Raw genomic sequence first — 15,580 nt, 5'->3', positions numbered from 1 at the left:
CCATTTGAATGTTCTTGTTATTTTCTTTCTACCCTAATAAATGCACCTTTTTCATTGTGGGACAGCTGGAGAAACATTATAATCGTAGGCTTTGAAGAACTGGGCTGCATCAGAGAGGAAAGGACAAGATATTTTACAGTGTCAACCTATATTGTCTCAAATGTTTAATTCCAAATTACATTTGGATGGGAATATTATCCATTAAAATAATATAAGGTCCAATTAATAATGAAAGTGATATTTATGCAAAGAAAGTATATTTACTGCTAAATTTTGAAATGACAGAACCGATATGTTTGATCTTATATTAATAGTATTTTAAAAATACATTTTTTTCTGTATAAAATATACAGACGCTTTAGGAAAAAATCTTTTGGTAAAGGCCAAGATATTGTAATGGTAAGTTCTTTCCGAAAGCAATCTATGAAAAAAGCAGATGTTATATGCTTAGTAAAGGGGAAAAAGGTACCTATTTTTTTTGTTTCACTATAGAACCAGTAAAAATACTGATCAGAAAAGAGCAATATGAGCATAACATGTAATTAAGTAAGTGATACTGCCCCCTGTAGTCTCAAGGATGGAAAAACAGGAAAACAAAGGACAGAGAAGATGGTTCTGTTTCCCTACCTTTGTCAGTTTTTCTCATGTTATTTGAGACACGGACAGGCCTGAGATGACATGATAGCACCTCTAACAGAGAATAGCAGACAGAGGATTGGAAATACCTCTCTTTGTGAAGTCTGAATCATTAAATAAGAAAACAGTAAGACAGAGTTTTCATAACAATTTGACCTCAGATCTTCTGGAAGCATTAGAGATGGGAATACAGTTTTGGGTAAAAAGTTATTTAAAAAATAAATACTTTTGAATAGATTGAAATAAAACATGTTTTAAACTAAGCCTATCACTCTAGATATAAGTAAGGTTAGACCAAGTAGTAGTTGAAAAAAGCCATGGATTATTGAGGGAGCCTCTTAGTTATTTTTTTTAAATAATAAAAAATAATTGTTTTCTTTCTTGTTGCTACGCTTCGCTATTTTAATAAACCTAAGATAGAGTGGAAAACTCACTAATCTGACTAAGTAAACCAGACCTTTCAGAAGTATGGATATTCAAATCATAAAGCCACCATTCAGGCACTTTGTGGCAGATCTGGGGAAGTTAACTTTAATTGCAGACAAGATATTTTAGAGAAAATAAATAACCAAGCTTTCTTTGGTTGTGGTTATTTTACATTATTTTATTTTAAAATTTTATTTTGTAATCCATGCTACCATTGAATGTCCAGAGAAGAGATTGTAATACAAACACTTTCACTGAGCTTTATATTCATTCATTCATTCATTCAACAAAATTTATTGAGCACCTACACTGAGACATGACAAGGATTAGGTCCAAATTCTTAAATTTTTGCACAAAATCCTTTTATATTTGGCCTCCATTGACCTATCCAACCTATATTCTATGAATTCACTTTACAATTTCTTTACTTCAGCCAAGCTGGGAAGATGTTGAAAACATGGGACATAGCATAGGTTCTAATCCTGGACCTGCTATGTCCCAATTTCCTTATCTCTGAAATGGATATATAATACCTAGCTCTTAGAATTGCTGTGATGATTAACTGAGAAAATGTACATAAATGCCTAACTCACTAATGAGAAGGTGGCACATTTGTGAACTGCTGTGAATCGAGAGAGGCTCTACTCAGAGGCCCTGTTGGTGGGGTTTCACGTCACAGTTCTGCCACTTACTACAGTCATTCTGTGATTTATTTTCTCCATGCCTTTATTTTATTCCATCCTTACTTTAAGGTTTAATTTACTCCCAGTTTATCCATGTACCTCTCTGGCTGTAGAAGCCCTTAAGTGGACCTTCGAATTTGGTAGCATTTCTTACATATCACTCACTCATGTAGTCATTGCTCTTGACAACATTTTGGTAGGGTTTTAGCAATATCCCAGACTTTCATAATAAGTTTTCCAATAATTTTCCCCCTATTTTCTATGTTATATTTACTATATTGAGTGGAACTTTGGAAATAATTTTAAAAGAGTCTTAATTTTTACAACTTCCTGAAAATTTCTCTTCTAATATGATGGATATGCTCTTCTCTCTTTAATAGAGAAAATTGACTTCTCTGAAAAGTTTCTGCAGTCATGCTCAAGTTCATGAGATAACACATTTCTTCCTATGGTAACCACCATTACAAATCAGATGCAGAAACAACATAACAGAAAGTCAAATACACAAAAGAAACACAACCAAATTAGAAAAAATATAAAATAATAATATTGAAGAAACAAATTTTAGTTTGTGCTTAAACATCATCATAGTCTAAATTTTCAGTGGGTTCAACAAAGTAAAAATACTGCATCTTTTTTATATGATTTTCATGTTTCACTTCTGAGAAATTTTTAAAAACTCAGAATTATGCTAAAACTTTTCTATAAATGAAAAGAAGCCTCAGATATGAAACAAAATCCTATCCATCCAACAAGCCGTGGAAGTTCTAGCCGTGATGTAGTCTATCAGCCCACTGAAAGGCAAACCTAAACCTAGGGTGTAGCATTATTATATCAGATTCTATCTCTGAAGTTTAAGCATTAATTATAAATCTGAGGTATAAACTGGTTGTGGCAAGAAGGAAAATTGGAAACTATTTGATCTCTCAGGGTTTATACCATTATTACACTCTAAATTACATATTGAAAAATCTCTCATTTATAGCCATATAAATAAACTGTAGAGATTTCTTATTGTGACTATTCAACCTTTCCCCCCACCCAGATTAGTGATTTTACCATTGCTTGCCTATGTCCTACTTATTCTTGCTTCTGTACTTTTCTATAAATTGTTTTCTACTTCTGGGCATTTCTCTCTCTCTCTTTCTCCACCGCCTGTCCCATCTCTCTCCTCATACTGGCTTCGAGATCAAGATCAAAAATCTTTTCTTACAAGAAGTCTTCTCTAATCAACTTATCCCTTGCCAGAAGTCTTTTTTTTTTTTTTTTTTATCTGAATGACCTGTATGCTTTTCAAGGGAAAAGGAAATATTCCACCTTCTCTTTATATAGTCTTAATGTCTGAAACAATACCTTGATGGTATTCTATTATATGCAATAAATGCAACAGTAAGTTAACATAGGTCACACAGGGAAGAGTTTGTGATAATTTAACATTTATGGAAGAAGGCCATATGAGCAAACTTATTTGTTATAATTCTTTCATTTTGTTATCAACGTTCATATTTTTGTTAACTTATGACCAGTTTTTACCTGAAGTTATTATTCTGTAAAAATGCAGAGATTGAATATTTTATAAATTTCCAGTAGGGCTGAGAAGTGAATTTATGGTTTAAAAATGTATATATTTGGAGATAAATAAATTCACTTGATAAAAGAAATAGCAGGATGGTTAATAATTTGCTGTTTGTTGTTACTTTTGTGTAAGCTTTCCTTTTAACCATACTGTAGACATAATCTCCTTGTGTAATCATTAGAATACCAAGATTGTCATCATTAAGCACTTACAGATTACCATTGAGATGAAGATACACAGAATTTTAGAATATATCTCTGCCTATTAGGTGACTTGAAATCTAGTCAAAAACACTCAAATGTTAGAGCATTATAGTTATTTATCAACAAATATATATTGAGCATCTATAATGGATGTATGCAAGGTTTGTAGGTGAGGTTAAAGACTTTTAAAAATCAATGTCATAAAAGCACTATGAACCTATTGAATAATTACAGTGTTTTAAAAAGATTACAGCTATAATGTAGACAAGCGTTTGAAATAGGGAAGTTATATATGAGTGGATAAGATAAGAAAGAGACTTTTGCAGAAGTTTTTGATCAGATATGATAGTAGCTTAGAGTAGGATTGTGGCTTATAGATACAGAGAGGTGGAAAGACTGAAAAAATACTTCAAAGGGGAAGGGCACACCTCTTGCCCTGGGTTGGGCAAGGCAAAGTCATTACTGTAATCAAAATGTTTGTACCCCAATAATATCCTGAAATAAAAATAAAAGAAAAAGAAAAAAGTCAAGAGGCCCTTCACGATGGTTAGAATAGGAGGGAGAAGAGGTGCAAGAAGAGTTTTAACTTTTTTTCCTTGTGTAGCAGGAAGACTATAGTCCGACATTCAGAGTGGGCACAGCTTTGAGCTCAAGTTACATCTCCCTTTGTGACATATAAAAGCAGTTGACAACGAAGATACTTGTTTCTGGATCATAGAGAAAAGATTTAGGTTAGATGTAAAATTTTGTGAGTCAAACTTCTGCTTCTGGGAAGATGAAATAGATATATTTTTCCTGGTTTCTCCCACTCAGCATACTAAAAACTTTGCAAATCATATATAAAACAAACATAAGATGACTCTGAGAAGCATAAAGAAGAAGACAGACCACCTACGGATGTCAGGACTCAAGAAACAATAATGCAGGTGAGTTCTCTGGGTTTTCTTTTTGCCTCATATATTTCAGACATCGAGGTGGAGAAGCAGGAAATCCAAAAATACCACTGAGTATAGACAAAAAAGCCCCAAGAAAAGCCTACTTTCTCTAGCGAAAGGACCAAAAGAGGCAGCCTAAAAAGACAGAAAACTTTCAGTTAATAACCACTCTATGACAGCCAAATAGCACAGAAGGAACTGTGATCCTACTCCTTCCCCACACCAGCAAAGAGTAAGGTGGGCAGCCACAACTTCCACTCTTACGAGGCTGTAATGAGAGGTACCTCAATCTCCTGTCAGGGTGCTGTCAGGGACAGCTGAGTAAGGAACTGGGTCTTGGTTGAAGGATAGACACATAGATCAATGGAACAGAATAAATAACACAGAAATAGACCCACACAAATATTAATATATACCCAACTGATTTTTGACTGAGATGAAAAAGCAAATCAATGGAGAAAGGATACCCTTTTGAATAGGCGACGCTGGAACAATTAGACAGTCATTTGTAAAAATATAAACCTCGACCTAAACCTCATACCTAAAACAAAAATTAACTAAAAATTGGATCACAGACTTACATATAAAACTATAAAACTTTTAGAAAAAAACAGGAGATTTAGGGCTATGCAGGAATTTTTAGACTTCAACTTTTGCTTTGTAAAAAACAATGTTAAGTGAATGAGAAGGCAAATTACAGACCAGGAGATAATATTTTCAAACCATGTAGCCAACAAAGTAATAGCATTTGACACATATATATATATATATATATACACACACATACACACACATATATATGTATATCTATGTATACACACATATGTATAAATTCTCAAAATTTAATGGTAAAAAATCAACAATACAATTAGAAAATGGGCAAAAGACACGAAGAGGTATTTCATGGAAGAGGATATACAGATAGTGAATAAGCACATGAGAAGATGTTCAACATCATTAGCCATTAGGAAAATACAAATTAAACCCACAATGAGATAGCACTACACACCTATCAGAATGGCTGAAATAAAACATAGTGACAATGCCAAATGCTGGCAAGGATGTGGACAAACTGGATCATTCATACATTGCTGGGTGGAGATGTAAAATGATACAGTCACTCTGGAAAACCACTTGGCAGTTTCTTAACTGGGCAGGGATAAGGGGGAACCAGGTGTGGCTACAAAAGGGCAACATGAAAGATCGTGGTCGTGATGAAACTGTTTTGTATCTTGATTATATCAATATCAATATTCTGGTGGTGATAGTTGTACTATAATTCTTTATATACTATATATATATTCTATATATGTACTATATATACTATAATTCTATATATGTACTATAATTCTGTATATCACTGGGTGAAACCAGCAAAATGTTCATGGCATCTCTTTGTATTACTTCATACAACTGCATGTGAATCTATAATTATTTCAAAATAAACAATTTTGTGAGTCATCTGGATGTAGATATTGATAGACGCCTTGGATGTAGATGACACCAGTTTGGTGGAAACTGTAGAGAAGAAAAGAAGGCTAAGATGAGTCTTGGGGGATCTAACGTTTGGTGGCTTTGTGGAAGGAAAACATCCTGAATTGGACACTAAACAGAGAAAAAGTAGATGGTGATGATCCACTACAGAAGGCAAGTGAGACCATGTACTGTGGTGTGTGCCTACAATCCCGGGAGGTTCAGGCAGGAGGATCATTGAGCCCAGAGTTTGAGACCACCCTGGGTAAACGGGCAATATAGCAAAACACTGTGTCTAGCAGGTGGGGGGGGGGAGGAGGGGATAGCAAGTGAAGAGAGTATTTTAGAGGAAAGAATAGTCAACATTGTTTAGTCAACACTGTTGAAATTAGCAGATAAATTAGGCAAAATAAGGAATGAATATTGATAGATTTAGCACTATGAAAGTCATTTTTGAACTTACTAAGTAATGAAGAGTAAAGCCAGATCAAATGGTTGTGGATTGAATGGTAGATGGGGAGTGAAGATCAAGAGCTTATCGACAACTCCTTCAGGAAGTTTGTGAAGGTGAGCAAAACAGCACCAAGACCAGGGGTTTTGAGGCAATGTTAGTTAAACTTTGGAGAGACAAGCTTATTTAAAAAGATTTGAGAAAGAGAGAATAAATATGCAAGAAAAAAATGAATTATTGATAGTATAATGTTCGTTTGAGGGTGGGAGGGAAATAGCTCCAAAGCACAGATGGAAGGATTGACTTTAGAAAGAAAGAACAGATCTTCTATTAGAACAGAAAGGAAGAAGTTTCTGTACAGATGTAAGTAAGTGTGGGAGATTTTATTGGGTAGAAAAGTAGGCTCTGTTCAGATGGGTTTTATTTTCTCAATAAATTAGGACTGTGGTCATCTGTTTAAAAGTAGGGAGGTGGTAGAAGTGGTCTGAGGTTTATACTTGAGAGGATAAAGTACAAATTGTTGTGGAAAGTGAAATAGTGAGATGGCCACAGAAATGTAGTGTCATTACTGGGCCATGAGGATGGCCCATTTGAAACTGGTGACACATATTTGCTCTTCAGTGTGACATTTTCTTGGCTGCTATGGTGTAGCATAGAAGAAGCAGATGGGTGGGTTATAGCACATGCTGATCTTCTGCCTCCACACTTTTATTCATTATATTCTCTACGGTGGGTTGCCTTTCCCCTCTTTCCCACTAATTTAACTCCAATCCTTACTGTAAAGGCCTGTTCATATCACACTTCCTCTTGAAATCTTTTTACTATCACTACCTCTGATAGTGGAAATGGCCCTATCCTAAACTACAGTATTAAGGGAATGGACAAAGCATGCTAACTGTAATGAATGAACTCTGAAATAGGTGACATGCTCTATCCTTAAAATGCACAGTGATTCATTTATTGAGTTGTTCTTTAAATAAATATGTATTAATCCATACTCAAAAAATGAATGATATTTGATTTTTAAGTGTTGCACACATAAGCTATTTGAAGACACAATAATTCTCAGAAGCAATGCCCTCAAGTGTGAATTATGCAGTCTAGATAATATCACTGGGCTTCATTCTAAAAGTTCATGTGGTCTTTGGCCATACTAAGTTCAGTAGGATAGATTCTGGTGTTCTCTGAAATTAGAGTCACACCTTATAAGCATTTAATTTATATTAGCTTAACTATACCTATTTGATTTTTTAAATGTAAGAACAAATTAAAAGGGAATAAGCAATTTTGCCTGACTTTTTACTGAAAAAGAAAACGCCCATACACGCTACTTTCATACTTGGACTTAGGTTTTTCATGCCTCTTGCAGTGCAATCATCTTGCAAGACATTTGATTGTTTTTTTAAAGATATGATTTTGATATACATCAGGGCCATAAATGTGAGATAACTATGTCATCTGGTACTAACTAAAGAAACAGCCATCTGTCCCAATGCTGGAGAGAAAAGAGGCTATGTTGGGATTATTGAGAAATGGAAATATCATGACATCTTCCAATGGTTCTACTACCAATTACCTACAACTCTGGACAAGTTATAGCAACTAAGACTTCTTTCATTCTTAGTTCTTCATTTGTAGAATTGAGAAAATAACAGTACCTACCTCAAAGAGTTTCTGTAAGGGTTAATAAAGCCAATGCACAGCAAGTATTTATGGGGTTTCAAGGGGTATTTTTTGACTATTTCCTTTGGAATCTGATTTCTTACACTTGATGATGCATCACCACATTAGAGAACTTGCTTTATGCCAGGCCAGTGATAAGCTCTATGAAAACCACAGCAGTTTGAGAAGAGCTACATGTTTCAATATTGGTAATGGAGGCAGAGGATATGGAGATATGGAGAGTGGAATGGAATGACAGAGCTCTATCAAGAATTCACGACAGTAGAATCTGTCTGCTGGACTCTGAACATAGCTGTTTCTTTCTTTTATACTGTAGTTCAGCCAATATTTTACTTGAGCAACTGATGAAGTCAGTAAATGGAAGTATGCAAACTTTAGTCCCAGGTTTGAAAGACTTGAATGTTTGAATAATGTATTTGTACCCTAAATTAAAATGTAACACTCAGCAATGGGGCAAATTTTGTTTTTATTATTGAAATTATTTTTATTAATTTTTTGAATTTCAAATGTTTTTGATTCTAGGAAATATCATAGTGACATTAAGATATATCTTTTTAAAGATTTCTAAAAGTTGCAGAATCCCATAATAGTGAATGATGATATTAACATATAAATAAGTGACTACAGAGTACATCAGAAAATGTTTAAGCTTACACTTTTCCTAATATCATAAATGACCTATATTTCAAAGAGCATATTTTGCTGTCCAACAGAAAGAACACAAATCTCTTGTCTAATATTCATGAGTTAATTGAGAAGGCAAATTTGGAATCTCCATTGGATAGGATAGAACCGTGGATAATTAGGCAACACAGTAAACTTCATATGTGCAATATAATGAGAACATAAGGGTGCATGCACTGTTATAGAAAGAGCATTTAATGCCCTGTGACATATCTAAATTCTCGGCAATTATTAACTGAGGTGAGCCTCATCAATAATCTCCTAGGTGTAAAACACTTTTTTTCACGGTTCATTTTCTTTTGTAAACACATTGTGTCTTGAGTTAGACTCCTGGAAGTCCCGGATCTTTAACTGCTTAATAACTTTAGATACTGACTCTGGAGTTTCTCTCAGGCTCCAGTACATCATCTTTCTTATTTGAAAGGAGTGGTTAAAACAGCTACCTCTTCCAAATTATCAGTCCTGCTTCCCTAATATGTTGGGTCTGAGTTTATAGCAGAACAAGATTTCATTAGGAGAGAAAGATACTGGTCAGATCCTCCAAATCCCCATGTCTTTTCCCTTTAAGCTTGAGTTTAGAGGAAAAGAGCACAGCTATGCTTTGCATGGAATTCTAGTATATTCTTGGAGCAGAAGTTAGTCTGAATATGAGGAAAAGATTATCAATGCTGTAATACTTAGGTAAAAATTGGTTTTGTAGTATCACATTTTAAACAGGGGTCAGGTTCTAATATCAGATCAAAGGTGAAAATCAAGAATACCCTAAGTTATCTCTGAAAAAAATTTATGTCATCCATAAAGTTACCATATGCATGCTCAAAATTTATGCATGAGTTGTGAAATGGACATATTATCTCTTACTAAGTTTAACACCATAAGTTGTTTCCCCAGCAACAGAAGCAGGGCACTGTTTCTTTAGTTGGACATCAGATGAAGCTTTTATACTAGGCTCATGTTTAGAAGACTTTTGTAGTCTTTCTTTAAAAGCTAGATTTAGAGTCAGAGCCATGAGATGCTTATATTCACAGACACATTTTACCTTACACGGACTGAAGAATCAGCAATCTCTCCCATCTTCAGTTTGCTTTGTTCACAATGGAGCATAGGCTCACTGAGGGAGAGAAGGCAGGATTCTTATACCAAATAAGTTGCTTTCTCTCTTCTTCTCTCTTTTATTTCCTCTCTCTCACAAACTTTTCTTCCCTTCTCAATCATTTCTCATTCTTTTCGTATGAAAATCTACAAAGTTATCCATGAAGAAAATTTGTTTCTTTTCAGAGAAATTGTTTTTTACTTATAATGGGGTGGATGGGTATAAGGGGGTTATTCAAAAGAAATCAGGCAATAAAACATAGTGGAATGATAAAGTGAAGCAGAAGAAGGAGAAATGAGAGTGAGAAGATGGGAATGACAAAACAAACTTTGTTTCTTGAAATAGTTTATGTGAGAGTGCTTTGTAAAGTCTAAAGCATTATTCAAATACTAGCTGTAGTTTGCCTAGGATTGGCTTTGTGGCTGGCAGAAGGCTTTGTAAAACTTAAAATGTATCAAATTTTGAGTCTCATACCTCAGACGTCCACGTGTAGAGTGACCATCAGATAAAACTATCCCTTGGCAAATTTCCAGTTAAGGGTAATGGAAATGTTCTTAATAATTTTATCTTCAGAAAAATGATTATACTGTTTCAGGTCAAGGGAAGTAAATTTGATGACATTTTTAGAGTGATCCTTCAATCAACTGAAATTGAACCTTTGCTCTATGATAGGTGCTCAGGATATAAAGATTCCCCTAAAGCATTCACAGTTGGAGAGATATTCGAAAGTGTTTTCCTTCTAGAAAACTCTGATACTAAATTCTGCTTTAAGTAAAAAGGAACCGTTAGGTTCCTCTGTGTGTTCCCTAGTCCCCCAGGTCCCAGTGTCAAGAATGAGTACTGGTACCTAGTCGAGCCAATGACGAAGTGATTACAGACAGCAATTTTATACAAACAGTTGACTACATAAAACAAAGAATGAAAGTACAGAAGGAAGCTACACAAAGTGAAAATATGTTCCAGAGAGAGTGGAGAAAGACACCAAATGCTGAACACATGCTGCTTTTTGGAAGTCCACTAGTGTGTCCCGCCTTTCTCCTGGCAGGATTGGTGGTTGTTGTCTGCCTTTGGGGTGATTGACAGGTTGGTGTTATATAAGAGGTTACATACCAGAGTAGGTTATACAACAGTTTTCCTTTGCGGGCCTGTGTCTTCCCCAGACTCCTTCATGAAGCTCCACCCATGTTATGCTAATTAGATGGTAATGAGCTCTAGGTCAGTTAAAGATTACTAGGAACTTTTTACTATGTATATTTCCACCAGGGAACAGTTCCTAGTTGCAATTTGGTTCCTAGCCACAATTCAGGTCCTGCTCTCCACCCTTTGCCACTTCCTTGCCACCTGTTTACCCTCCACCAGACTTAATAGAACCACGATGTTCTAGGTAAACAATTATGTGAATAACAGACCAGTGAGACTCATCTAATTTCAAAGAATACTAATATAGTAATTCAAGCATGTAGGGGATCGTTAATACCTATCTAGCATTTGGATCATTATGAATGTTGTACCGAACCAGAATGATTGGAATAAGACAAAATTAATCTTTTAATCTCTCAAGGCAGCAGTCTCCACCCTTTTTGGCACCAGGGACCGTTTCATGGAAGACAACTTTTTCCATTGCTGGCAGGGACCGCAGAGAGGGAAGCGGGGAGGTGGAGCTCAGGCGGGATGATGTGAGCAATGGAGAGCGTTTGTAAATACAAATGAAGCTTCCCTCGCTTGCCGGGCTGCTCACCTTCTGCTCTGGGGCCCCCTTGCTTCCTAAGTTTCATGGAAGACAGGGTTGGGGGGCGGCATGCGGGTTGGGGGGGCTTGGCGGCCACAGAGCTCTGCTGTTGGGTCTGTAACAGGCCTTGGACTGGTACCAGTCCACGGCCCTTGGGCTTGGGGACCTCAGGCTCAAGAAAATTTTTTAAAGATGGTTTTAAACTGAGAACATTTAGAATATAAATAGCATAATACTCAAATTATAAATTAAACTTGAAAATTTTTTATATCAGTGTGGTTAACTATTAAAATAATGTCAAAATGATTATAAATACAGGAATTTTTATGAAAAATATTGAGATGAAATGTTGAGATTAATTATGTTAGGTGATTGGTGATCTATTGGGATAAAACCTAAAAAGGGTTTTGAATCATATTATAATAAGGCTAATATGTAATATTTTTTATCATCCTGGTATAAAAGCATAGAAATTGAATTTTATTTTGTTGAGTTCTGGAATGATTTTTCATCCTTTTAAGTGGATTTATATCCTGCCATGTGGTGATAAATATTTAATAAGTGGCTGACTTTTACTTTTTATGAGAAAAAGCTCTGATTTGTGGCATTTTTCAATTTCTGTGGTGTAAATACTCCCACCATGGCTAATTTCAGGCTACCAATGTGATGTCATTGAATGTACAGTTGAGAAGGAATGTTCCACATTGGTCTTGGCAATGAATTTTTGGATATGACCCTAAAAGCATATGCAACAAAAGCAAAAATAAACAAATTGAAGGTATGGAATGAAAAAGCTTCTGCACAGCAAAGGAAACAATTAACAAATTGAAGGCAGCCCACAGAATGAGAGAAAATATTTGCAAGCCATACATCTGATAAGCTGTTAATATCCAAAATATACAAGGAACTCAAAGAACTCCATAGCAACAAATAATTCAATTTAAAAATGGGCAAAGACAGACGTTTCTCAAAAGAAAACATAGAAATGACCAATAGGTACATGAAAAAATGCTCAGCATCACTAATTATGGTGGGAATGTACATTAATCAAAATGAGAAATCATTTTACAACTACTACAATGTCATTTCTCAACAAGGTAAAAGGTAAGTGTGGGAGAGGATGTGGAGAAAAGAGAACTCTTCTGCACTATTGGCAGGAATGTAAATTAGTACAGCCATTATGGAAAAGTTTGGGGCTTCCTCATAAAACTAAAAATAGAACTATCATATGACCCAGTAATCCCACTTCTGGGTATATATCCAAAGGAACGGAAATTAGCATGTTGAAAGAATGTCTTCACACCCGTGCTCACTGCAGCATTATTCACAGTAGCCAAGATATGGAAACAACTTAAGTGTCCATAAATGAATGAATAGATGAAGAAAATGTGATATATATACACAATAAAATACTGCTCAGTCTTAAAAAATGAGTAAATCCTGCCATTTATGATATCATGAATGAATACGGAGGACATTATGCTAAGTGAAATAAGCCAAGTGCAAAAAGACAAGTACCACATGATCTTACTTGTGTGTTGAATCCGATAAAGTTGAATCATAGGAAGTAGAATGATGGTAACCAGAGGTTGAGGGTGGGCGAGGAGGGAGGGAATGGGGAGTGGTTAATGAAAGGGCACAAAGTTTCAGATAGATAGTAGGACTAGGCTTTAGACCTATTGCGCAGCAGGTTGACTGTAGTCAGTAATAACATATTATATATTGCAAAATAAGAGAGTAAATTTTCAATGTCTCATAAAAAACGATAGGTAAGCAAAGTGATAGATATGTTAATTAACTGGATTTAATCATGCCACATTATGCACATATATCAAAACATCACATCATGCCTCATAAATTATGAATTGTCAATCAAAAATAATGTTAATAACTTTTTAAAATATAAAAATGAATAAATACATAAAAACACAACAAAAACACATGGTCTGTCTCCAGGGTACTTGACCTTACTCAGTAGTCATACTATCTTTAAAATTAACTAGAAAGATAGCAGCAAGAAAGACTTAATGCAAGGCTGGCATTACCAAAGTTAAAGTCCATATACACTGTGGAAATATAGTCTAAAAAAATAAGAGAATGAAACAAAGAGTTAGGAGAGCAACAAATATCACTAACAAAGGCCTCTTTTAAATTTCTCCTGTTCTATAAGAGAGTGTCACCATCAAAAAATTATTGAGTTAAAATTTAGAGTTTATTATCATTACTATGAATATATTCTTTTATGTAATGAAAAATGACTATGTAGAAATTATTGTAGGAGAACTGAATGAAAAATTGTGGATGCATAATTTTTTTTTTTTTGCCCAGGCTAGAGTACCATGGCGTCAGCCTACCTAGCTCACAGCAACCTCAGACTCCTGTCTCACCCTCCTAAGTAGCTGGGACTACGGATGCGTACCATTATTTTTTTTCTATTTTTAGTAGAGACTGGGTGTTATTTTTGCTCAGGCTGGTCTGAAACTCCTGAGCTTAAGCAATCCTCCTGCCTCAGCCTCCCAAAGTGCTAGGAGCCACCATGCCCAGACTGGATGCTTCATTTATTAGCCACTTTAATTTGTATCTTTGTGACAGAAAATTTAAAAATGAAGATAATCATTGAGCATTAGTTCAAAAGAAAAACCAATTGGTTTTTCAGAGAGCTAGGAAAATTCCTCATTTTTTCCATTGTAGGAATTAGCCAAATTTTCCCAAGAATCATCAAGTAATATTGAGGCTGAAATGTCCTTTGATTTAGTAGGCTGGCATAAATCCTCTTTATCTAATCTCATGATAAAAGGCAGTAAGAAGAGATTGTTTATATACAGGATGCGAAATTTTTCATACCCATAATGGTCTGTTTTTTTCTCTTAGAAGCTAGAAAGTTTACAAGGGTCTCGGAGTTGGTCTAAGCAGGGAGATGAGCTCTCTAGATTTCTGGAGAACTGAATTCAGAGGAATTGTTCAGGGACACCTGGGCGTGGACTCCAAATGAGAATGTGGCTTTGCTGACTCAATTTCATCCAAGAATCAGGAGGGCTCAATGTTTGTAACATCTCTTAAACAGAATCACATGGATAGTGAGTGTGAGATGTTTTGGAATGGTGATGTATGCATAAGCATAAAGGGGCAGTGCCCACGAAGAAATCAGTTGCTTTCTCAAGATTCTACCTGCAAGGAGAATGTCACCTCTTTGCTGTGTCCTTAAAGATACCAAGGATTAAGGGACAATCTACTCCAATATATACCGCATCTACTTCTGCTCTATGGGCCTGCTGATTTCCATTAGTAAGTTCTGTATCCTTGGCTAAGGTGTAAATCTGCAACTTAGGAGGGGTTTTATGTTATCTACTCACAACTAGAAAATGTACTTTTTATGTGAGGTTGAACAGTGATTTAGGCAATTGTATGATAGAGTGAAATTAGTCACCATATATTAATAATATTTTGTTAACCACAAAAAGTTATACAAATTCTCCCCCTTCTCCATGTTGTTAAGGAGTAGAGAGAAACGCCTGTACATGGAACACATAACCTTGATTTTCCCGTGGGTGCAGCATTTCATGTTAAAGAGTATGACCCGGGGTTATTATTGGTTGTTATTAGAGTATTATGTAGTCTTGTTAGACTATGGGACATTAGGGAAGTCCTTGGGCATAATTTACATACCTGGCTTTGTATATTATCGGGGGCTTTTTAATACATTTGAGTATGTGTATAGAAGCTAGGTGAGGCTAGGCTTTCCAGAAATTTTATAAGGTAATAAATGGGGTATAAATAATAATGTTAATTTATCCTATACAGATACAGAGGCCCTATTTATATTAATAAGAGATCTTTTGTGTGCCTAGCAACCAATAAGGACAATCACTGGACCTAGGATGGAAGAAGTCAACTATCCTATGAAACAATATTCAGTGAACTCTAGAAACAGCTGAGAGAGACTTGGAGGAAAAATATCAGATGCTACCTACAATTCAAAAGATATGCTGAGTAGGAATAGTTCAGCTT

The 15,580-nt window shown here is 35.3% G+C and overlaps 1 protein-coding gene across 6 annotated transcripts in view; it reads right to left on the bottom strand.

Annotated features, from left to right (window-relative positions):
• Positions 1-15,580, bottom strand: part of PIK3C2G (phosphatidylinositol-4-phosphate 3-kinase catalytic subunit type 2 gamma) — a 372,544-nt gene that overhangs the window by 88,584 nt on the left and 268,380 nt on the right. The window lies entirely within an intron of this gene.

Source organism: Eulemur rufifrons, chromosome 16 (genome assembly GCF_041146395.1).
Source record: "Eulemur rufifrons isolate Redbay chromosome 16, OSU_ERuf_1, whole genome shotgun sequence".
NCBI classification, from domain to species: Eukaryota; Metazoa; Chordata; class Mammalia; order Primates; family Lemuridae; genus Eulemur; species Eulemur rufifrons.
The sequence above is the reverse complement of the archived record's forward strand: the minus strand, read 5'-3'. Positions and strand labels throughout refer to the sequence as shown.